This window comes from Halyomorpha halys, unplaced genomic scaffold, assembly GCF_000696795.3.
Source record: "Halyomorpha halys isolate HHAL.00 unplaced genomic scaffold, Hhal_1.1 Scaffold350.1, whole genome shotgun sequence".
Classification (NCBI taxonomy): Eukaryota; Metazoa; Arthropoda; class Insecta; order Hemiptera; family Pentatomidae; genus Halyomorpha; species Halyomorpha halys.
Genome location: NW_027107986.1, coordinates 604498 through 631199, shown reverse-complemented (window position 1 = coordinate 631199; position 26702 = coordinate 604498). Strand labels below are relative to the sequence as shown.

At 32.4% G+C, this 26702-nt stretch overlaps 1 protein-coding gene across 1 annotated transcript in view; it reads right to left on the bottom strand.

Moving 5' to 3' along the window:
* Positions 1 to 23915, bottom strand: part of LOC106681602 (CLN3 lysosomal/endosomal transmembrane protein, battenin) — a 140453-nt gene extending 116538 nt beyond the window's left edge. The window contains exons 1-2 of the mRNA XM_067046351.1: positions 23821 to 23915; positions 21017 to 21065 (exon numbers count right to left, since the gene is read on the bottom strand). The gene's annotated coding sequence lies outside the window, so the exon portion shown is untranslated. The remainder of the gene's footprint in view (positions 1 to 21016; positions 21066 to 23820) is intronic.
* Between the last annotated feature and the right edge of the window lie 2787 nt (positions 23916 to 26702).

Below are 26702 nucleotides of genomic sequence, written 5' to 3'. Positions count from 1 at the left end.
TATATATAAATCAAAAATTGCCGATTGTATTTTACGATTTAGATATGAAGGAACAAATTTGGTTGCTCAAACATAACCAATTATGAGTTAATCCGATTTTTATGAAATTTTCAGAGATTGTGTGGATTGGTAACTAGTTGAACCATATCATTATATTAGATTCCGTCCACTACTTCCGCTTACGCAAGCGTAAACTTGTTTCCCTTGGTTAAATTTCTTTTCTTTCTCTTTTTAATTTTGGAGAAGAGGAGAGGATTAGTGTAAAATGGATCTTGTATTAATTTTATCGGATTCCATCTAATACTTTTTCTTTCCGATGCGAAAAACCCCTCTCTGGATACACCTATATTTTAACGAAGCACGTACCGTAGATTTTATTCGCAAACGACGAATCATCAGCATGGACTGATAATTACCTACCCAATACAAATCAAATTATTAATATCTTTTCATATCATCATAATTTCATTTTATATATTTATGTATTATTGATGAAATAAATCGATGTTATTAAATTGTTTGTTTTTATCTTATCCAAAACTGGAGCGCACGTAGAGACGTGGAAAACAAGGCCCCCAGACAAGAAAGATTCATTGGGTAATGAGTGTTGGGTAAACAGCCGAATGACGCACTTTTGGTAACATCAGCGTTACTACATGTTTTCGGCAGAGCGTCCTATCTCAGATCCTGGCAAACTGTCTTATCTTTCATGGGCATGTAAAATTTTTTTTAAAAAATACAAACATAATACCGTTGATTGTTTCATTGTCAATTACCAAAGCTCCTAGTAAAAGATAAAATAATCATTAAATCAAAAACGCTTATCTTGTTACGTGGCTGCTACCGCAAGACACCACGATGGATCATATTTTTAAAATTATTTCAGATTTAACCAATGTTAAAAAATCTCAAGAATTCTACTCAAAATGTTTTATAAGATCAATAATATTTTAAAGAATTAATAAAATTTGTATTAACTTTCCACATCTATTTCTAAACACACACACATGATTGGCCTAAGTAAAAATGAGATGAAGGTTGCGGTCAAGAAGGAAGATTGTAATTTTTCTTTCTTCCTCAAAGCAGCCCTGGTCATCTCCTTATTTCTAAACAAAACATTTAAGGCATAATGTTGATACACCAATTTGATAAAAACGATACCAAAAAATTCAAATCAATTTAGTTTAGTTCAGAAAAAAGAAGAAACGAACCATTCTACCCAAGTAATTTCTGTAACAAAATATTAAAACTTGCATAAGAAAAATGTTTTCTGTACTTTTCTATTCACAAGCATGAATGACATCATCTTTTATTAATGATAACACCAACTACAAATGATCTACTTTACTCTGAAGAGTTTATTTTAATTCTCCAATGTTTCGGCTCTAGTCCATAATCAAGGAAACCACCTCAATTGATTTTTTTTTAAAAATGACTTTCATTTGTAGGCTGACTGTCTATGTACATGAAATACAACAAAAAAAATTACCTCCTTACTATATACATCAACAATATTAAGAATAAATGTGTTTGATAAGAAGTATTTTTTTTTTTAAAGAATAGTTGTATTGAAATTATGTTTTTATTATATGACATGAGTAATTAGCCTGCAAATGAAAGTCATTTTTTTCTCAAGGGAGAGTTGAGGAAGTGATGTGATTATATTTGTTTGCAATATGTAGCTGAGGGATCCACCGAAACAACAAAAAATATAAATTATATTTAAATTTAAAGTTTTAAAAACTGCGAGAATCCGTCAAGATCAATTTCAATTTACTAGCAAATCAAAAAATCAACATTTTAGTTCTATCTTGCGCTATAACAAATCCTTAAAACAATTCTTTAAAAACGACATCATTACCATGATTGTGTAATTTACACCATTAAAGATTTGAATTACATAATCCCAGACAGCGATTGATATTTCTACACTTTCCTTTCAAAACCAAGTAATGCTATCGTGTATTGTAGCTTGTCTTCTAAGCATTGGAACGTGGAACGCACAACTCGAGTTTTTTTTTTTTTACGTTTAACTGGCTCTTGACTAACTCGGGGACCCGGGATAGCTTTACAAACGCTGCCAATTTCTCCCTTCCATATTCTTTCTCGTCATTCATCCATCCCTACATTAAAAAAAAATCCAATCTAAACCAATTTCATCTTTTCTAATTCATCTGGTGTCCCTCAATTATCATTATTTACACGGTTTATACACCTCATGTGAATAACCTATCCTCACTAACTTCGCCGAATATGAGTGTTATCGAAAAAAAAAATGAGTTAAAAAAAGTTTTATTACCAACTCATTAATTACAAGTCAAAAATCATGAAGAATAACGTCAAAATGGGAGGAATCATTAAACTTCGGCATTTTGTCCTCCATTATCTTAAATCATACTTAAGTTTTACCAGTCGATAACAACCTTGGTACCTTAGATCTTGAAAAGTGAAAAACATAAAAGACTGAAATAAAAAAAACTTTGTCAAAACCGATTATTTTAACATTTACCCGACGAATGTTCTTAACTAAAGATTTATTCCCAAACCTCTTATTAATATCAACAGGTCTATTTAAATATAAGAAATTGTTGAACGTGGGGTTCGTGGACACAAATAAAATGTTCTTACTGTAGTGAGAACAAAGAACACAAAAACAAAACAAAGGCTCGGTGGCAACTGCCAACTAGCAACTCTGGCAATTACTGACTGCCTGACCGTTACAAACGGTACAATTGATATATTTTCAGTCTGCCACAGACATGTATACAATAAAAAAATGAATTGTTATATCTCACTTTAACAGGAATAAAGCTTTGGGAACTATACGGAATCGTCCATTTCCTACTGAATCAAATACTTAAATTGTGAACCCTTTTCTGAAGAGCTACTTTTAAAATTCTTAATGTTATATGTTCCAGATTCGGCCTACAATAGATAATTTTCTTATATGTTCTTTAAATCTCCGAGCCGGAAGCTTTTCTCAAAGCATTGCGTTCTTCACAACACGAGTTTTGATTATCATCCAACTAACTGATACAGGTTTTTAAACGGTAAACAGTACTATAACCAATTTAATTTAAGTTAAAACTTGCGTAGGAACAATTATAATGAATAATTCTAGAGTATAAAACGGTTCAGTAGTTTAGAACAGTGGTCTGAGTGGTCTGGAGTGAGACGCGATAAGGATTCAGAAGCACATACTTCATGAGGAATCCTTGTTAAAAATGCTTCATTGTCATCTTGCTATGTTAGTCCAGAAGTTGACACATTCAGAATTTTTCCTGTAATGGCATAACACACTTGTGTAAACCCAGTCTAATTGATACGATATTATTCATGAGGTTCAAGTGTATAATTCCCAATTCACTGCTGCAGATCTGAGATTGTACAATAACCTAAAGACATAATAAAAAAAAAATTCTGGTTTGAGCTGTGATATCTATTAAGTGCGAAAAAAATCTACCATCATAAGGGGCCATCATCACAAGTACCTACTTTTAGTTTTAAAGGTAGAACTTTGGAAGAAAGAAAAATAAAATATGCCTTGTAATTCTAATGTTATTAATGGAGCCAAAAATAACTTAGTTTTATAAAACACAAGTTATGATTAGGTATTAGTTGTATTTTTTATTTTTAAAATCTTGTTTTAAACACATACAAAAAGATAACCAACCATGCATCTAACAAATGTAAGTAATCCTTTAAAACTACTTCCACCTACTAACAATGTAATTAAAGCTTGATTCATCACAAAATATGTACCTAAAAGTATATAAAAAAACAACTAATGTGCACTTAAAAAAAGCTAACTTAGTGTAAGTCTTAAGCATGCAGAAACCAAGCCTTAAGGAAGCATATTAAAAAAATGGTTAATATTTAATGTATTAGGTGATTATTTATCAATTGTTGTGCAAAACACAAACAAAAAAGCAATAAAAAGTTTTTTTCTGAGGTGAAGGAAAAATATAAGAAGATAGTTAACTGATTGAAATAGATTGTAGGAAGAGAGTCAATAAAAGTACAAAAAACTATTTAATGTTAACCAAATTTTTGCCCTTTTACCAGTTTTTAACTTTTTGTATTAGGATCAGCCCGGGGCAAAATGTTGGTTAACATCAGGGCCCTGTTTCATAATAAAGTACAAACTAATACTATTAGTCTTTTAGATTTATCTTAATTAAATTACACAGACTTCTACAATAGTAACTTGTACTTTAGTATTTTTTAATTCCTGTAATATCACTAATAGTCATCCCTATTATTAAAAAAATAAGTATTAGTATTATTACCACACTAATTTCTACACTTGTACTATGAACTAATACTATTAGCTTTTATTATGAAACAGAGCCCTGGACTATCTTCCAACAATAGAAAAATATAAGAATAACACAAAATTGAAACAGATACCAAGATTAACTAAGATATCAAACAGATTAAAAAAATTACTTCCATAGGATTTCTCAAGAATATGTATGATAATAAATTATTAGTGCATATATTAAACAAACACATATAACACAATAATTTTACAAAATAATTATTATAAATATTATTTAATTTATAAAAGAATCAACAATTTATCAAGTCTTCTCACTATAAGTGATAAGCATAGGCCTACTTAACAAATAAAACAAAAGGAGATAAAACAAAAGAAGTTCGAAACGGGAAAGAATGTATATAATTAAAAATTAAATTTCTCAAAATGGAATGATCATAAAAAGTACTTAAGTACTAGATCAAATATAACAGTTATTTCTTTAAAACTAAGGCCAGACACAATACGAAGCAAACAAAATTATAACATAGCAACTTAAAAGCATAAAACATTTTTTTTTATTATTACCATAGTAAATTTTTAAAACTTACTCTTCAATACATGTTTACTCATGAATTTAGATCAAAGTTTTCACTGAAGAACTGAAATGCTTTATTTTTTAAAACATAAATCTAAGCAGTTTTTTTTTACTGATTCCTAATAAAATTACATCAACGTCCTTCAAAAACTATAAAAGTATTTTGCATTTAGGATTTAATTGGGAGAAATTTCTCCAGTGTGGAAAGTAAAATTTGTAACTAATAATAACTTATTAAAAGGAAACAATTGATTTGAAAATAAATATTAACCCTTTTATCCAGAGTGTTTCAAATGAAATTGAATAATTTTATTTTCTTATTGAAAATTAAAATAAATAAATACCATGTTGTTTAAATGTTTCTACACTAGAGCAATTTATAAAGAAAAAAAAGTGGCAAAAATAAAAATTATTTTTTTTAACAATTAAAAATCTAGAGAAAATAGAAACACATTTTATTTTTCACTTCATAGCTTTTTAATTTTATAAATTTATATTTTTCCTCTAATCCCTAAAATATGAAGAGGGGGAAAAAAAAAATCTGAAATTCAATGACCTTTAAACTAAGTTATTACTCAGTAGTGTGGTCAAGTAACAAGGGAATTTAAAAGATCTTATATCACAAATTAACATATGAAGGTGTATAAAAGCCAGGATAGAAAAATCTTATTTGATTACTTAAAGCGAAATAATTAAACAAACAACAAACATTTTTGTTTTCCCTTTTTTTAAAAAATGAAATGATGATTCCTTAACAATTCCTTCCGAGCCTTCTTAGAAGTGGAATCTCCTTCTGTATGGTACATATATTGGGTCCTGCAATCTATTTGATTCTTAAATTATTTAGCACATTACTCAACTAATACCATTCACATCAAAGAGAGAAGAAGTATACCTAGGTTGAATATAGTCCAATAAATTTACTCCTGAGCCCTCAACAAATGACTGACCACAATAGTTCTCATGTTTCTATGCAATTTATCCCATGAAAACAGAATAATAATAAAGTAAAAAATAAACCTGAAGCTAAATTTGTGAATAATGTTTCAAAGAAGGATTTTTTTTTTTGCTTTGATGTATTCTTAGCTCTATCTTCTTGAGGTCACGGAGAAAATTAAAAATATCACTGACATTCAGTATGGATGTACTTGAAAAAAAGGGTTAGTCAAACCAACAAGTATGCTATTTTCATCATGATGGACATGAATTCATCACAAAAATTAATTTAAAACCAATTTTTTTTTTTCATGAACTAAAAATACATGAGACCTTTCAAAGTCATTTAAAAAGATGGAACTGGAAAGTTTATGAAATGTAATTGATGATGTGGAAATGTCTCAAAAAAATAAATATATTCAATCTGTTGATTTATTGACCAAAGCATATCTAATAATCAATAAATTAATTTATGATGGAACTAAACGATATGTTGTTAATTGAGAAATTAAAGATTAAAAGTGAAAGAGCAGAAGTAGAAAAAGGAAATTTTTAAGAAGACTTTTCAATTGTACTTATAGGATCATAGTCCATCATCTGAATAGCTTTGGACTTAAATAATGAATGGCAACCTTCTGAGTCTGATTGTAATAGGTAGTTATCCTGTAGATTAACTGACCTGTCTTCCAGAAGTACCTAAAATAACAAAATACTAAGGAAGTTATAAAATGATCTATTTTAACTTCTTAGGTAGTTATGCTGATGGATTGACTTCTTCACCTAGAACTGTATGAATCTTTTATGGGTTAAAACTTCAAGGTTACTTAACATTAACCAAAAATTAGTAACAGCATAAATCTAAAATGCTGCTTAACTGAAGAAAAGTATTTAAAAAAATTACTAACTACATACCACTGTAAAGGAGTTTAACTTACTAAAGATCTAGAATAATATATAAAAATTAATTAATTACTAACAAATAAAACCAGAGATCTCAAAAATTAAATTCATCAAAGTTATTACCACTAATTGTAAGAATGTTTTCTTATTTTATAAACTACAGTCAACTCTAGATAACTCAGTTTTTTAACTGTTAATGAAAAAATAAAAATTAATCAAGCAGTAAATGCAGTAAAAGAAAGGCATAAATATTTTAGCACCCCTTGCAGTATGCTGACACAATTTTATAAAACACAGTGGAATATGATGATGGAAATTAAGATAACCTTTAAAGAAAAATGAAAAGGCACTAAATTTCCAATGTTAAAGAAAGAGCGATTAAATTAATTTAGGAACTAAATATAAATTAGTGATAATGATTATTAAGAGTAGAAGCTGGAAATTTTCCCAAAACTAAACAATTCAGGAAACTAAGGAAACAATTCAACTCTTTGAGTTTGATGGAATACATTCAGTATTATGGCATATATAATCTCCAGAATATTAAGATATAAAAAAATTAAATTTATTAAGAGTAGGCTTGAGTGTAATGGGGATGTAATTTAGACAAAAATAAAGAACTTGAGAATTCAGGTAGTGTAATAAAATAAATTTTTTTATATAGTAGACACAAATTATTTAAATAAATTGAAAGATGGTTAATTAACTGTGTGTAATAAATCAAGGTTGAGATAGCAAAATTTATCTCTAAAATGAACAGATGCCTAAGAGTTACTTCTGAACCTTCTCGCATGATTCACTCTCAAGAGAACAAATACCCTAACTCAAAATATAAAAATGGTAATAATTTTTACTTTCAACTATACAAAATTCAAAACCATTTGCTCTTATCATATCTTACAATCTGAGTTATTGAGAGTTGGTTGTAAAAATTGATAAATAAAAATATAAAGGTCTAATGTATTTTTTTCCGGCCAAGAGTCCCACTGGAGTCCTATACTGCCTAACCATGGTTGGGGGTCAAAATTTTTCATTTTGTGGGACCGCCACTCAATGAAAAAAGTCAACACCCCAGGCTGGATTCGAACTGGCACCGCCAATAAATAAAGAATAAACATAAAATTATACATAAATATAAGCAGCTTAAAACAAGTTAATAATCTAACATACAAGAAAAAAAATTACTTATAATATCATTTGATTAGAGGATATGTTAATCCCTCTAATAAATGAGTTCTGTATAGCATGCTCAAATTCAGAAGGGGAAATCAATGGGAATAACTCACTGAACAGCTTTATTATTTGTACTATTATAGCTTACTTGTCTTCAACAGAAAGATATATAATAAATCAATGGTACTTTAATTTCTTAGTAAATAAATTTTTAAAAAATAATTTAAATCAATGAATAATTTCACATGTTTACCACAACTTATCAAATAAGCAGTAACTAAACTAAATTAAAATTATTTAGATAAGATTATAGAGAACTAATAATTATTCAATGTTAATTAAAATAAAACTACTTCATGAAAAAATACTTTTTTATTTTTATAAATTACAAAAATATAAGTAAAAGTAAATTAATCACAAAAAAGCACTACGTTTCAAGTACTCACCTGTAAATACGGATATAATATTTTCTTTAAAAATAGAATGTACTATTTTGAAACCTTTTGGAAGAACAAAACATACTTTAAAAAGAACATCTGAAATGTACTAACCATTTTAAACCATCAATTGAAAAAAAAAATGAACATTTCTTATGAAAAATGACAACAATAAGACTAAAGTCACATTTCTTATATATGTATAATATATAAGATTTTTCTTTCAAAATATCTGGTTATTTCTTTCCACTTGGTCGCTCACATACAGACCTGGAAAACACCATTATTATTGCTACTATTCAAGAAAATTATTTCAAAAATTGGCTAAGCACTCATTGTTAAGGGAGAAAAAAAAATTGTTTGTGGACTTAATTTTAATTAAATTAAAGAAATCAAAATTAATGAACTAAAGGAAGCTAAAAAGATAATACATGAACACATATTCTTAACTTTAAAATTAAAACTCTAAAATATGTAATGATGACCCCACCCCAATTGATCAGCAATCCATACAGTTTCCTGGCTACTATCAATGCATTTGAGCTATTATTAAGAGGAAAACTCTTCTGTTAACTCTAGTCCCACCAAAGAAACTAAACTTCCTTTGAAAGTTATTATTTGAAGGTAAGGACGATAAAGAATATGTTATGTTAAAAAGATAATCGCTACCGCTCCAACTACAGCTGACTAGGAACCAGCTATGGATTTTTTATCTCTTGAACAAGTAATAATTGACACTATGATTTATTTGTAACTGTCACAAAGTGGTCTCTGTTTCCTGCTGCTACTATAGAGACTGACTTCATAGAATCCCCTATATTTTGTAAAAGTGTGATGAATCTCATGGTCTGGAATTATGTTTAAGGCGGGGCAGTTTGTGGGTTGGCCACCTCTGTTCTAGGTCACTAGTCAGTGGTTGGCAATAAAGACTAATTTGCCTACTTACTAAATCCCTTTGCCAAAAACAATACCAGTACGGTCAGAAATTTTTATAGCTTTAGGTTTATCATCAATATACATCCACCTGCTCAAGAGATAAAGAAATTATTCGATACCTAGAATAACATAGTAGCTTATCAATTGGCCAGTTTGAGTATAGTCTATAATGGAGAGGGGCTACCAGTGCATAACTAATGGTTTTACCATTTTAAAATAGTATGTAATGAAAATATCATACGCCTAAAATATAATTAAAATATGCAAAAACAAAAATCATCATAAATATTTTATTGTTTTATATTTAATATTTGTGGAAAGCATAAAAATAATAACAAACAAGCAATGTAAAATTTAATTCAGCATTGCATCCATAATTAAAAATACAATTTAGGTTTTAAACAACACAAATGAAAAGTTATACCAAAATTGTGAAATACCAAAGTCAGCAATTTAAAGGGAACTTTCAATATGGTTCCTAAATTAAAAAAATAAAATAAATAAAAAAGCTAAGTTTTGAAACTAATATTAAATAATAATGGTAAGGTTTGGTAAACCACCAAGTTCAATGTCGAAAGGACCAAACAACATTATCTTATAAAACTCTCCTTCCAAGATCCACCAATGTAACCTCAATTTATAAAGATAGACATAGACTAAATCTAGAATACACAACTTTCCACTCAAGTATATCTATATCCATACTATTGTTTATAAGTTGCATTCTTAATCCAGACCAAAAATTTTACATACTTATTTCAATCAATGTGATTCTATAACTCTAAATGAATTAGATACATTGAATTCTGTATAAAAAAAATTCCTAAGCAGATTAATCATTAGTTTAATATAGCAACTAGAAAAATAGTAACATACAGGTCAACTTGCAACAATTGTCCAATTAGGAATCAATCAAATAATTACAATATTAATTTGAAATATATGGCATATCTTTTTTTTCTACAATTAAAAGTTGTGTTATAATTAAAATTAATTAATTGTTAATATGATTTCATGATTGGGAATCTCACCTCACCTCTGAGACATATGGGATTGTTTCACTATTACAAGTTTATAAATAATCTTAAACTACCTACAACAGATATTCATGTTTTTTTTAAATAATTCTTATATGGTTTCAGACTAGAAGAATTTACTCACTACAAACACCAAACTCGGATTATTTCATAAAATATCTATTTCCCAATTAACTTTACATCAATGACATGGCAAAAAAAGTTAAATATTCTCTTCATATGAAACAAATAATTTAATTTCTTATCATAGACTATTCTGTAGAATCAGCTTCATTGCTAAATGTCTATATAGTCATTTATAATAGTACGGAGTAAGTGAGTAGTTTGATCAAGAAATACTTTCTTAATTGCCTGATACAGATCAAATGATCCTTGAGGTATTATTATTAGGCATCTTCATCTATATTGATCTTCATCTTTGGCTAATTCCTAAATATCAATATTTGATACTGTTTTGAAACTTATTAGGCTGACTTTGATATTGGAACATCCGAACTAGTCCAAAGAATTCCCTCAACCCAGATTCTCAAATGAGGAGCTAGTTTATTTCTAGATTAGAATTTTTTAAGAGTTCATTCTATGAGCAGAGTATTCAGGCCTATTTCACAGCCTGGAGGCTGCATATCTAAATGGCCAGACTCATTTTTAATCAGTCCTCCAATAAGATTTAACAAGGAGGAACTTGAAAAGTTTTTCCAATAAAAAACCCACCTCTGCACTCAGTGAGACACTTTCCTACGCAGTAATGAAAATTAGTCTACATAAAATGAAACGAATACATATAGGCATATACAATAAACATTTTTTAAAAATCATAAATTCAATTTAAAAATAAAAACTTATACATAAAGTAAACATTTCTTTATTAAAATGAGACCAGAGCATAGCTTGTGAACAAATGAACCCACAAAGTACCACATCAAAGATCAGTATTTAAATTGATTTCAGAATGAACATTTCATCAAAGAGATCAATGAGCAAAATTAAGAATATCTATTGAAACAATTTATGATGATTATTTAATTTGAAAATAGCATTCATATATTTTTCCTTCAATTAAAAAGAGGGCACAAGAAGAAAAATAAAAAAAATAGACAAAATTAAAGCTTGCAGACTATCTTTTAAGTACATCAAAGTAGTACATTAATAAGTGAAGAGTTAGTAACACAAAGCTCATTAACAACGTTAAGCTACTATTCTACCAACACCATAAATACAGAATAGGAAATAATTTATATATACATAAGTGAATTGAGATATCTTGGTGAGTAGTTATCTGCAACATATTCTGTGCGACTTTACATAAGATATACTAAGAGAATAGAAATTTTAGGAACCAGAGATTGCTGAGAAATAATATATTAGTGTTACAAATAATTGATTTATATAAAATCAAACAAAATTACAGTTAACAATATATTAAGTTATATAGCATAAAATTATGCAAATATTGAACACATGCATTCCAATGAATTATTTTTGTATGAAATGTATATGTAAAACTATAAGTACATAAATATTTATTTATAACTACACTTTAAGCTTTATTTATAACAGAAATGTTAAGCTCAATATCAATTAATGATAATGTATAACATAAAATTCAATTAAAAACGTTTTTACTTATGAATGTTGAACTGAAATGACTTTCATCTAAAGTTCTCAGCACAAGAGCTCAATTCTTAATGTTTAAATCATCTAAATATCAATCTAACAACCATAATAATGAAAGTTTCTTAAAATCCATATTCATATTCAAATTCAGTTTATGAAACAGCAGGTTTGAAAGCAGTTAAACCACAGATGTCGAGAGTCAAAGAAAAGACACACTACACCTGAGTCCTAAATAATCCCTATGGTAACATGCTACTTATTTGCAATGCCTAAAGAATGAACCTTCCTAAAAAAAAAAGAAATATAAGCAAACCATAGAATTAAAAAAAAAAGTAAGAGATATGTATAAAGCCATTAAAATAATACACAAATATTTCCATTCACAGAATGAATGGAACTGGAAAACAAACCCAGAATATCCCAGTATCCTGCTTGTCTTGTATCTATATTTAATAAGTTCAAAGAACATTTTTATTGTAGTACTGAAAATAACTAATTCTCCTTTTTTCATAAATTATACTGTAGATATGTTAATAGAAGAATCCAGTATGAAATAGTAATCAGAAAATTGAAATCATAAAAAATAACTAGTACCAAAAATATTCTTGTGGAGAAAGTGAAATTCTAAAATATATATGTAACTAAACAATACATTTGAAAGAGATTACAGTTATACAGAATCAAATTCACAAAAAAAGATTAAGAATAGATTGAAATAATTATTGGGAAATAAAATGATTTAGGCTTTACTGTTATACAAGATGAATAACAGAATACAATCAAGAAATTTTTAAAGAATGAATGTATTGATCAAATATTTTCCGAAACAATATTAAAGAACTAATTAAAACACAATGGTAAACTTTAGAAGCTTAATATAAATTTCACAAAAATACTTATAATACATATATTGTTGTAATATATCAGTATATACTGATATATTACAACAAACTGAGCAGAATATATACTGATTTACAATGCTTTGTAATTCACAATATAACACTGTTCACTGGTCCTGACCTTTTTTATACCCACTACAGGCCCAGGATCTAGCAGCACTTTCATAACTACACTGTGTCCTTCCTGTGCTCAGCTACAAGACAGCTGGCTTATTACTTATGGCTGCAACAGAAGCTACAGTATCACTTATACCCAACTTTCTTAGGCGATATATGATCTTCTTTGCCTTTGAACAGCAGATTGCCATCATTATGCAATATAAATGGTCCAAATGATAATCGCATTGAAAAATTTAAAAGAGGATACTGAAACACTTTTTTGAATTTTTCAATGCAAACATCAGATGTAGAAATTCCTTGTTTATCTGGTGTATCAACCCTCTTGCCACAATGTTCTTACCAGCTCGAGAAATCCTCTGACTCTTTCTCTAGCAACATCTTCATACTACAGAAAATAATGCATGAACTTTTACCCTCCACTACAGATTCTATTTACCCATCCATTTTAGCACTAAACTGCTTGACTTCCTCTTCCCTGAGGGGGCATCAAAAAATGAGACCCCAGACCCTGACTTTATACAAATTCAGAAAAGAACTGAAAATATCGGGTTCTGTAAATCCGACATACCGCCCACCTAAATTTGACTCAGCTGGATTTACAAATTGGAAATGGTATGAAATATAGAGAAGCAAAGAGACGGGGAAGGCGCAGTCTGTTGTGCAATAAGAGACAAATTACCTTAATCCGACTCCAGATGAGAAAGCCCGCAGGCAACAATAATGATAACTTTAAAATAAAACGAATCATGTATGATATACAATATGTAATGGGAAGTCAAACGAACACAAATTAAAGTCTAGAATCAAAATGCATGCATAAAACAACAAGAAGTAAGCGATAACAAAGATGTACAAACGAAAGTTTAGTAGCCCTAGATCAAATACAATTGAGATGCAAAGTCGTAAACTGGAGAATGCTTATTCGCACAGTGCTGAGCTCTTCGAAGGTCAGGGGCAGTCCGCCCACCACACTCGTAAGTAGGGTCTTCACAGACTTAACCCCGGCCTCCCACAATCCACCGAAGTTAGGAGCGTGGGGCAGGATAAACCGGCATTCCACATTTTTTGGAGAGAAATACTTCACCCACCAGGCAGCATTGCCTCTCAAATGGTCCAAAGCGGCGAGGAAAGCATCAGTGGTCAGGGATGAAACTAATTTTAAGTGGATGGCTTTGGTGGCCATGCACTCGAATATACAAACATAGGCCTTGGCGATAGCTGCCTTCCGGCGGCGTGGGGACACCTTTATCATTAGAGGACCCGCGTAATCCATGCCAACCTGCAGAAAAGGTCGATGAAGCTCGAACCCGGGAAGTCACCCATGAGAGGGGTTTTCGGCTAGGCTCTTTTGTGCGTGCATCGATACGTCCTGTTCATTATAACTTTCAGCGCTCTTGGTACCCAGAATTGGCTCCTTAATAAAGAGAACATCGAAGTTGGATCAGCATGAAAGTGTCTGACATGTATGTCGTCGATGACGAGGCGTGTAAGATGATGATCATAAGGAAGCAACAGGGGATGTTTCTGGTCTTGAGATGCCTCGGTGGTGCGGATCCTACCACTCACCCTGACAAGCCCAACCTCATCAGCAAATGGAATTAGTTTGACGGTATTCCTAGGGCACTGAAGACGAGTGTAATTTGGGAGGCAAAGAAGTGCGCTATGCAAGACGGACGCAGGCCAATAGCGCTCGAGAATATTTCTTTGCTGGAATGGGGCCGGCCGGTTAAAGGACTAGATCGAGACCTGGCATGTTCGGTGAGTTGAAGGATGAGCGCCGTGACTCACATTAAACATTGGAACGACGAGAACCGAGCCACGTATCATCATAGATTTCTGGGGCTGCGTGAGAAAGGAGGAACATCCCTGAATCATTGGCCTCCTGATCCTGCTGGCTCAGTCCAAATAGGGGAAGAGTTTCCTCCCTTAACTAAGGGTACCCGTGAAACCAGAATCCAGAAGCTCGGCAGGACATCCTCGTGAGGCAATGTCGGCGAGATTAGCCTCGGACCTCTCGAATCGCCATTGATCAACTCGTGACGCCTTGAGAATAGCCGAAACCCTATTCGCCTCGAAAACCACAAAGCTCTAGTTCAGGTATAGATTTGAACTTGGTCGGCGCTACCTTAGATTTCGACTTTACAGGAGTGAATAATCCCTTCCGGCGTTAACACCCGACTGTAGACTGCAACGGCGTAACTCTTAGATGAGGTGTCCGAGAACCCTATCAGTTGTGAACGCGAGTGTGTAGTGAAGACATATTTGGTATTCTCACATGGCTCAGAGAGGACCATCGATCAGTCAAGGAAATCCACTTTTCCTGTAAACTCTCGGGTAGAGTCACATCCCAATCCAGGCCCTGACGCCACATCTCCTGGAGGAGAGTTTTGGTGTAGAAAATTATGGGAGACAAAAACCTGAGGGGATTGAATATTCGTGCGATATGAAACAAAATGACGCGTTTTGTCGCCGAGCGCACCAGTTCCTCGACCGAAAAGGAGTAATCGTCATTGGGACACCAGACGAGGCCCAGGATCTTGATGAAAAGGCTGTCATCCTGTGGAATCGAATAAGAAGGTTGCGAATCGTCCGGGTGTGACAGAAGCTCGTTTGCATTAGATGACCATTTGCTTATCTCGAAGCCCCCACGCTTAAATAAACCTGTGTAATTAGCTGTGTCTTGAGCAAGCGTGCCTCTTCGATGGAGTTTGTGCCAGAAATGAAATCGTCAACATAAATGGAGTTTACGAGCCGTGCGGCTGCTAGAGGGAAGCATGGGCCCTCGTCTTCCCGTAGCTGTTGAACCGTACGAATGGGTTGATAGGCACTGGTGTTGATGCCATAAGTTAGTGTTAAGCTGATATTCAAAAACCGGTTAGGATGGATCAGCTCGCCAAAATATATCCTGTAACTTCCGGTCTTCGGGGTACACCAGGATCTGGCGGTACATCTTGACCAAGTCTCCTGTCAGTGCGATGGGACAAGATCTAAATCAAATCAGGATGTCACTAAGGTCCTGATGAAGCTTGGGACTAGACATGAGAATGTCGTTGAGGCTCACTGCTCCTACACTGTTTGATCGAACACCACTCGCAATTTCGTCCCCCTGTGGCTTAACTTGCCAACTTGTGGGTGCGCAAGACGGACATTTGGCCGAGTTGCTCGTGTTTCGCCATGAATTGTGCATACTGCTCTTAAGCCGAGTCTCGTCTGAATTTGTCTTCAAGGGAGTAGAGCCTACGCAGTGCTATCGAGCGGTTGGGTTCGGGCTCAACCGAGTAATCCTTTTTAGGCAGCCTCACGACATATCTGCAATCAGCGATGCGAGTGTGCGTTTGCGTGAATATTTTCTCAGGGTGTTTACGATCAGCAGGGCCTGTTCCTCCAGTTCCCAAAAGGTCTTAAGCACCTCTGAGATGACTGCATCATCCTGTAGGAGGAGCGTGAGGCCAGTAGTAAGTCCCCATCACGACTTTGCCAAGCACGGTACAGATGACCATCCCCAAAGGCTTTGGAGGGAGCTCCGGTAACCAGGCGGGAGTATAGGTCAACGCCTAGGAACAAGGCGATAGAAGGGTCGGCCAAGACGTGGTGTGATAAATCCCTTCCCTTAACAACCTCTAAGGAACTGGACGTTATCCACTCAACTACGACGGCCAGGACTTTGAAGTTTGTGATGTCGTCGAGGGTAGAACGAAATCTAAACCCTTCCAACCCTTAATATTTTCGATTGGAGCACCTCCCATGCCGGCGATACTACCGTCAAATGGCCAACCCTCGAATTGACCACCAATCCCCGCTGCGAGTTCGGCAGAGATGAATGTGTACTGACTCTGGAGTCGAGCACCAGACGTGTCGACGCGGAATTTTTCGAGGCACATAATATGGCGCATGCCGTGGCAATGAATGCCTCCGAACAAGGGCTGGTAGTGGCGCGCGTATGGCCCACGAAATCGCCCGACTTCGACGAACTTCCGTTAGCGTGAGAACCGGTTGAATCTTCCTCGTGCAGCGTGCTGTGATGCTTGGCGCAGCAAAAGTTGTTAATTCCAACAGCATCATTCTCTGTCTTACGAATGCCGTCAGTTCATCGACGGTGGGGAAGTCACTGTTTGCATGGGCAAGCTCGAAGTGCCGTCTGGTGAGGGATTCCAATGCTCGGAAAGGCAGTGTGGACAGGATGACATCCGCTTCGTCCTCTAAAGCCAAAGCCTGAAACGACTCGAGCCCTTCACCTACCCCAGCCAACTATGACGCGTATTTCGCGTGTTCTTCGCTAGATGTGGGGCATTTGTAATTCAAGATCCTTTGCAGGCTTCTTGATGCGAGAACGCGCGGGTTATCATACTCGCGTACCAGTGAGTTCCAGGCCATCTAGTAAGAGCTCGAACCAAAAGAAAATCCCGCCAATACAGACGCGGGATCACCTGATAAGAACATTTTTTCCATAATGCAGTTTGTTCACGGGAGCTAAATATGAATTATCATGAACGTATCTCAGAAACGCGTCCAGGCAGACTGATCACCGTCGAAAACCGGTATATCAATGTTGGGCAGTTGGGAGGGATACGTCGGAGCGGCAAATCCCGGTTTTGCCTCTTGAACAGCGGAACTGCGTTGGGTTGAGCTTTGAGCTTGCGATACCGCACCTCGACCTGACGCAGCTACGGATCGTGTCATATCCCGTCTCCCAATCGGGTGGTATCGCAGAAGCCCCCTCCGACGCGTACGCGAAATCCAGCTCGTCCCAAATTTTCTTGTGTTCGGCTCAGAGCTCTCTATCATAATTAACCTCAAAATCTATAAATTCGTCAACGTCTGTCACCGCCATGGCGCAGGGTGACCATAACATGAGAAGTTTCTGCCTAATGTGTCGGAGCTTACGCTCCAGGGAACGAAACCTATCGAGATCGGCATCCGACTGGTCATTTGCACCCATTTTAAGTTAGTCAACGATTTAAAATATATAAAGACACGATTTAACGATATACGATTAAAAGTGAAAAATTTGATTTTTTAAATTTTATTTTTATTATGATAAGGTCGAGTAAATATCGAAATATTCGTAAAATACGCTATTAATAGATATCGAAAAAATAAATAATATGATTATTAATATAAATAATTTAAACAAACAATAATGCAGTGAGTTGTTTGTTTATACAGATACTGTATTACATACAATACAGTTATTATACAAATTGACAAGTCCAACAGAATATTTTAATCATGCTAAATTTAATAAATTACGTATGATTAATAAATAATAATACTATATTAAGTGATTTTACAATAATAAATATCATAAAATACCAAATCTTAGAAACCACAAGAAAATATTAATAAACACTCACACAGGAATAAATACACATTCAAACATACACGCATGCACACAACATAAATAATAAATTATTATTTTTTAAACAAATTTTTAAATTCAATAAATAGATAAACCACATATACTAGTTATATTTGTTTTCTTATTTCCACGTATTATATAAATATTTTAGCCGTAATCCATTAAAGTTTAATTTATTATAATGATGCGTGGGTATTTAAATTTGAAATTTAGCGCTTTAACCAATTATTTTCGTCAGCAGTGATATGAACATAAATAAGGTATGGTTCACTAGACATATTAACTAGTACTTTGAATGCCTTAAGTGGCACATAGTGTATACACAAATAGGATTAGAACGGCTGCAATGATAACTGGCCTCACACGTCTCTTTAAACCTACTCTCAGACTAACAAACATAGACATAATAATATTACCGTTCAGTAGTAATTAATGATAATTAAAATGAGCCCTTAGAGAAGTAGGCGAAATGTCTCACAATTTATATATATATTTTAATTAGTTTTCCTCAATAACTATTCTATAAGTCTCATAATCTTAAAGTCCTGAATTTGATCCTCACACGGATTGCACCAAAATATAAACATCGGGACCTGGTCGTGTCTTACTTCAGGTATTCCGAGTGTATTTTTAAATTGTATTTAATTAGTGTGGAACAAAGAGGGCTGAAAATTGTGAGACCTTTCTGGTTATTAATGAACATGCGTATATTTAAATAAATCAAGTAAAATCCCTGAGGGGGCAATCGAGTTAGTAGGCATTAGTTTAAATTATTATTTGATTATTTGACATAAGAGCAAATCATGGGGTCTAATGTATTACGTGTGTGGTATCTTCGCCGCCGCGGTCACGTCTTCTTCACTTCCCTCGTCCAGGTTCAGCGAAAATAGTGAAACCATGTATCTTGGCTTGGTGTCAGAAAGACGTGTTTCTTCCTCAGTGGCTGGCCAGCGTGTCCTGGACTCTGGCGTGATGGTAGGGGCAGGTCAGGTCCTAGCTTGCATGGTGCATAGGCTGGGGCGGTATTGCAGTCGCGGCGTCTATGGAGTCTTCCGGTGTCCGTAGCAAGGGGGGGGGATCAGAAAATAGGACCCCCGACCCCGACTTTATAAAAATTCAAAAAAGAATTGGAAATATCAGATTCTGTAAATCCGACAGTCTGCATCTAAACCCATTCTGATAAGATTTTTAAACAGAATCAGAAACAACATATAAAGACAAGGGTTCATTCTGATTTTTATAATTTACTGTCAGGCATGTTTCTTTGATTACTTTATACATTTCAGCATTTCCAAAGCAAGCCAATTAAAGAAGGCACTTGTTACCTTATAAAAATATTCCAGCATCAGCTCTTTCTCTAACATCTTCATACTACAGAAAATAATGCATTAACTTTCACCCTCCACTACAGATTCTATTTACCCATCCAATTTAGCACTAAACTGCTTGACTTCCTCTTAGAAATAAAACTACTATGAATGTATCACCTTTCAATTTTGGTAACAAACTTCTAATTAACAAGACTATTCTGAAAACCTGTCTACGCCTATGGGCTTGAACTGTACAGGACAGCTAAATTTTGGAACATCAAATACTTCCCATTGTTAGGGCCAGTTTCACTAGCACAGATAGTATTGACCACATTATCCTAAATTCACTAATGTCAACCACTTTATTGAATATTCGAAACTTTTTAATAAACTAGGTAAGAAATATTCTACACCAAAATCAGGCTGTTGGATTGCCAAAGTTTTACTGTTATTTGTTAATGTAACTGAGTTAACCAAATCCTCTGAACAATGGCCAAGATTCAGTAATATGTAACAAACGATACCCTACATCATGGTCAAATATTCCTTTTGCTTCAGACATTATTTTGTAAAAATTTTATTAGAACCTTACTCATCAATTTAATCCTTTAATACAATTCTGTTCAAGTCCTACTAATCGCTATAGGTTGAAATTCTGGTGGACCTGCAACCGACAGCAAATATATATGGTGGATTTCTGATAATGGCAGTCCTGAGTGTCTGGGGTTATAGTGTTCTTACATATTCACCACTAGCTTTCAATGCCAGAGATTCGGTTGAGAGGGAAGTGCTAGGATCTTCTTGAATTCTGATTTCCCTTCCACATTAGAGGACAAAATGGTTCTGAGTTACCCCTGAGTATAAATATTGGTACACAAATCTAGCTTTACCTTTTGATATAATTAAAAAATATTTAATTGATAATATGCTAAATTGTAACACAAGTATAGCTTTATTTAAGATGCTTTATTTATTTTAATATAATCATTATATTTACTAGTAAAGATGGTATGAATGAACATATTTATCACAATTAATAACTTTCCTTAATTTTGATTAATTGTAATATGTGATAATAAAAACAGCTGAAAAATATTCCACAAACTATTCAAAGAAAGTTGAGTTAAAGTTTTTCACACTGCTTGTTACCAGAGTAATTAACTTAGTACAATTGGTCTTAACCTTTTCTGAACATTCATAAGACCATATTATATGCTTACGATATTTTTCATAGTTCTTAAAATACTATAAAAAATGCACAAATATGAATTATTGTCTATTAAGACAATATTGTATTGATACTATTATAATATTTTTAACTAAGTTCAGTGAAAATCAAAACTAGAAAATTGTTAAGGATAAAAGAAAAAACATGAAGTAAAATAGATAAAACACAACTAATTACTAGAAAAAATCTAATAACTTATTTATTCACTTACATACAAAAATGATGAATTCCGAGTTGGCTGAGAAGTAAAACCAGTAAACCTATAAAAGTAATATAAAAAGGATTGAATTTTCAAAATAATTATAAGATCCTATATATTACAAACAAAATGAAATGCATTGACATATTATGTTAAAAACTAAACAGCTCTACATATCTACAAACAAATCATGCTTCAATACTTCGATTTTTAATTTTGTAAAAATTAGATTAATGGAATATATAACAACAAATAGTACAACATTCAAAAGAAGGTATAAACAATGAAATTATTAATATTTGAGATAGGTTCATCATATAATAAATATTAAAACAACAGAACTTGAAAAAATATATTTTAGCAACAATTAACAAATTTAGATTGACTAATAGCTTTAGAGTAACAGGTAGTCACAGTAGAAATATAATATAAATATAGGTTAGCAGGAAATAGATACAAGAAAGCAACAATTAAAAACAAAATTTATTTACTAATGCTATAGAAATTCAAAACCGAAGATTTTTACTCTGCCTTTTAACACATTGATATCGACACTCAATTCAACAAAACTTAATTAAGAATTAGATACAATAAATATGGTGGGTGATTCAACAACAGAAAAAACTTTATTTCCCACTTAAATTTTAGACATGAATAGAGCTAACAATTTAATTACAGGGTATTTTTATCAAAGCAACAGAGGTTAAGCAAAGATTTTAACAACTAACAGATGTCAATATAATCTCATTGAACAGAGGTACCAGTATGAAATAATAGGTCCTCCTTTATAAAAATAAATAAAACTAACTACATTAGACCTTTACAATTTCAAACAACAAGAAAACAGGACAATTTCAAATAAAAACTCTGATACAGTGGTCTGTACTGTTTGGCATATAAATTGGTTAATTAATTCTTCATTAACTTCAGCTCTTCCTTCGGACCATCTAAAATTTAATATAATGAAGGGACTATCAAATAGTTCATTTAAGTAGGCAACCCTGAAGAGTAACATAGAATAATGAGATTGATTCAAATTGAATAAATGAAAATCTCATAAAATTTGATAACAGAACACAATAATTTGTGAGCTTATTTGATGTTTTTTTCCCAATATTTCCAGATGTTTTTAATAAATGAAGTAACAAATCAGCAATTAATTAATATTAAAATATTATTTATAGGAAAATTAGTAGATCGAATTAGTTTTTAAAAAAAGACTTACTGAAATTGGTTTGCTGAAATAAATGAATTTGTAGGAAATGAGGTCGGTTATAAGTTGACTTAAATTAAACTGATTTATGGATTACTAATGCAAGTAATTGAATTCCTTATATCCATGGTTTTAATTGCCTAATTTCCAGTTTGGAATTTGAAAAAACTTCTCTGCGATCTAAACAATTATTTATCTTTTGTTTTCAAATGTAATAAAACAAAAGACAGCTTATCATAAATTTGTGAAACTAAATGATTCTGTTTGAGTTATATCAAGTTTTATGACCACAAAATCATTCTTTTGATCCCTTTCAGAATGAAAGCACTTGACATAAAAGGTCTACCAGCTGTATGCTAAATAGAACTAGAATAAAGACAGAACAATCACCAAAAGAAACTGACTAAGCTTTGTGTATTACTAAACTTAGAGTTACGATGTTAATGAAGTAACTATTAATTATTTTTTCCATGAAAATTGTTAATTAAAATATTATAAATGTACCAAATTTAAACAAAGAAATGAATTCTCAACCTAATCTACATGGTTCACAACTCATTATAATCATATTAAACTACGTAAAAGTTCAAAGCGGAGTAAGTATGATATTCAAGATATTAAATATCAAAAATTAAATATATTATACCTTCAAATGCCATTGAATTCACTAACTGTGGAAATCAACTTAAACACGTAAATAACTATGCTGAAATTAATACGCACTTACTTAAAGAATCAATAATAATTTAAGATAAAATCATAGAAAAATGAGATCATGGTAAAAACTGTTCATTCAAAAACATAAAAAAAAAAAAAAAAGGTTGAGAAGATATAAAAATTCAATGGAAAAATTATTAAAAATATTTATATTAAAATACATATTATATCCACAAGAAATGCTCCCTCCAGCATTACCAAGATGTACAACAGTACTCATAAAATGCTGATGATCTGAAAAATAATTAATGCATTATATAAATTTATAATCAATATATCCTAAACATTACAAAGATATTTACTAATTGCTTGTTTCAGTGTCTAAAAATCCGGAAAAAATGACCACATTATCACCGCAACCAGTTACAATTTGTATCTACACAAGTAATCATACATCATAACTGATTAAGACAGGTTGAAGTATAATAAAAAAAATGTAACTGAATTAAGATATTTAGGAACTAAACAAATATGAACAAAAAAAGTGTAAACAGATTATATACATGCTATACACAAGTATTACTAATTTTAGTTGAAACAAACACGAAGTATAACATAGTAAATAAATACTGTTAGCCACAAAACACAGACTTAAATTTTACATACACTCCAGTGACTTTGAACATCTGGAAACTATATATCTGGAAGCAAAAGTAAGCTTTAAACATAAAGAAGCATAAAACCAGAATAAAATATGTTAAGTACAGTAAATGGAAAGGTTTAAATTAAAAATGTAAGTAATGGGATGATAAGAGTTTGAGTTTTACCTAGTAATACAAAACAATGAGTTTTCGAAAAAATGTGAAGATTGAACAATAAGCTAAACATAAAATAAATTAAACACGCAATAAATAATAATAATTAATAAAAAAAAACAACTTTCTACCTTATAAAAATATAATCTGGTTAATCACGACTTTTAAGGCACAGTGAAGGCTACTAATTTGACTCGTTTAACCAACGTAGGTTTCAGAATTGTTTTAACATACTATGAGGTAATGTCAAAGTGTGTTAAGGTCATGACGATAAAACATTAAGTACCTATAATATTCTACATCTATAACATCTTAAGTTTTACGAAATTTGCGTAAATTGAAAAAAAAAGTTTATTTTTTTCTTTCTAGAATTAGATATATGAAATTCCTTTACTTCCTCTTTGGCAACTATTCTTTCCTACGTATACTTTCCTATATATCACCTTCAAATAATACCCTATATATTATTTTCAAATAAATAGCTCAGGCTCAATGAATAAATATGTCCAATTTCTTATCGAAAATATTTATTAATCCTTCATAAAATCCTGAATGCTTCTTACTTAGTCACCAATAAAATATGTATATCTTATCATGAAAATAAGGACCTCGATTTTCCATAAGTTGCTGATTTGGCCAGAGCCAGATATGTATACTTCTATGATAAACGCCCAAACCACCCAAATTCACTTGTTTCTAACTTTCCTTTCTCTTCAATACTCGATAATCCTCCTATGTGTCTGAAAATAAGATGGCTTAGTGATTTTCTACTCAAGAAATATACCAATGAGTAGATTCTCCAAAAGGCTATAATATAACTCACATCACACTTACTAGTTGTATAATTATTTAATACAGTTGTAAATTTCAATAATTACATTTTTATAAAATATTTATTATAAAAAAAAATAAAAATGTTCTTTTTATACTGCAAAATGAAATAAGTAAAGGTAAAATTAAAAATAGTTGGAAAAACAAAAATATGTTTTCATTTAATGATTTTAGCTAACATCCAGTCGTTTTTCGTTCCTGTTATGTTTTACCATTTTTTGCGGCCTTGTCTATCTCCTACACTTACATCTCTGACTGACATGACCTACTCCAAGTTCTACAACCATTCTTCTCAGTGACGATCCAAGAATTTTCTGATTAATATATGTGTCATTTTCGTTAAAAATTTTCACCTCTACCTTTCGGATTACTTTAGATTAATTCTTTATCGACCCCTATTATTTCTGTCCTATTTGTTTTTGCTTATTATTAATTTTCATCTTTTTTATTTCAGTCGTGTTTTCCATACCTTTTTCTAACAAATCTCTTAGAAAAAACCTCTTGCTAGCTGAAATTGTTGGCTGGGTTAGGATAATCTTTTTACGGACACTCAACTTCTAGGATGTTTATTGTCCTTATATTTTACTGTTTATTTTTTTTTATATATATTGTTATACTATTGTAGCAACACTACCTGCTATATAGTTACAGTCTACATGCTGGTCTAGACTGTAACTAGTACAGCCACCAAAACCGCTATGGCGACAATCAAATGCCGTATATTAATATTTGTACTATTCATTGTAAAACCCTTGATTGTAATATGTAACAACTATGTAAAACATTGTAATATATATATAAATGTATCATTTGAATTAAGATTCCAATAGAATCTGCTGATCCACTGAAAGCTAGCGTCTTACACGCAGTACCTCTTGAACGCGTTTAATTGCCCAGAGACTTAACTATGCCAACATTAAATGATCTCGGTGTGAATTCTCGCTTCACAAGTGTTAAAGTGAGATGTAAAAATTAATTTTTTATTATATACACGTAGCTCCTCTGGCCAGCTATTGCAGTATAACCATATACTGATTGCAACGGTTTTGTAACAGTAGTCGGTAGGTTACCATCAACCTTGCGTGTGTGTTGTTTATTCTCACTACAGTAAGAACGTTTTGTGTTACTTAATCGTAACTAATAAAACAGTAAGAACAATAAAAACATTGTGTCCACCATCCTCGCGTTCAAGAACGATAAACACTTCCTTAGGAGGCAGAAGATAACAATTTACATAGTGGATAAGTACATTCTAGTTCTATATTTTTGGAAATGTACATTGCCTTTTATTTCTCAGCCTTCTCTAGATTTCTCTTCCTTCCTCTACCTTTTATGCTTTCGTAGGACCCGGTGGCTGATTATCCTCCAGGCTTACATACCCTTTCGCATCTACAGGAATAGCACCCGATAGGGCGAAGTTACCTGCCTGCAGGACATGGTGGCTGGTTACTCTCCGGGCTTGTATTTCTCCTTCGTACCTATAGAAATAGTACCCTGTAGGACGAGGTTACTGTTCTTAGAGAACTTACGGCTGGCACCCGTAAGTCTCATCCTATCTATTCACCTGTCGAGGTGGTTGAGTATAATTAATTAGTTCTGACTCCAATGTGAGGTAGTCTACATCAGAATGCCTCGGCAATGCATGTTCAATTAGGAAGGATTAATTGGCTGGATTGGTGACTTACTTATTGGTGAGTTTTATGAGTATTCGCCGTAAATCCTCGCAGAATGGAAACTACACTCCGTAAGGTATTCGCTTACGGTCATGAAGGGGTAGCTAGTCCTATAGGTATTCGCAGTGTGTCCTGATGAAAGGTTATACAGAGGGAAGGAGGAGAGATATACATTTTCTAAAAATTTAGTTGGAATAATCTGACCAATTATCTATATTGTTAGTCACTACCTCTTAAGGAGGAGAATTCTTGAAGAGAATATTCAGAGTTTGGTTTGTGAAGTTTTGTTAAGTCATCTATCTGGGGTATTTAACTCCATATTAAGAGATGCTACATATAAGACGTTAGCTTTTAGTGGATCTGTGTGTGTTAGCCGCGTGGGACCAATCTCTTGTCTAGCGACGACCAACTCCTCTTTTATGCTGTTTCGTAAAGAACATGACCAGAATTTAATTTCTTTTTTAATATTTTTTCTCGATATCCTTGATATATTTGTTACTTCCCAAATA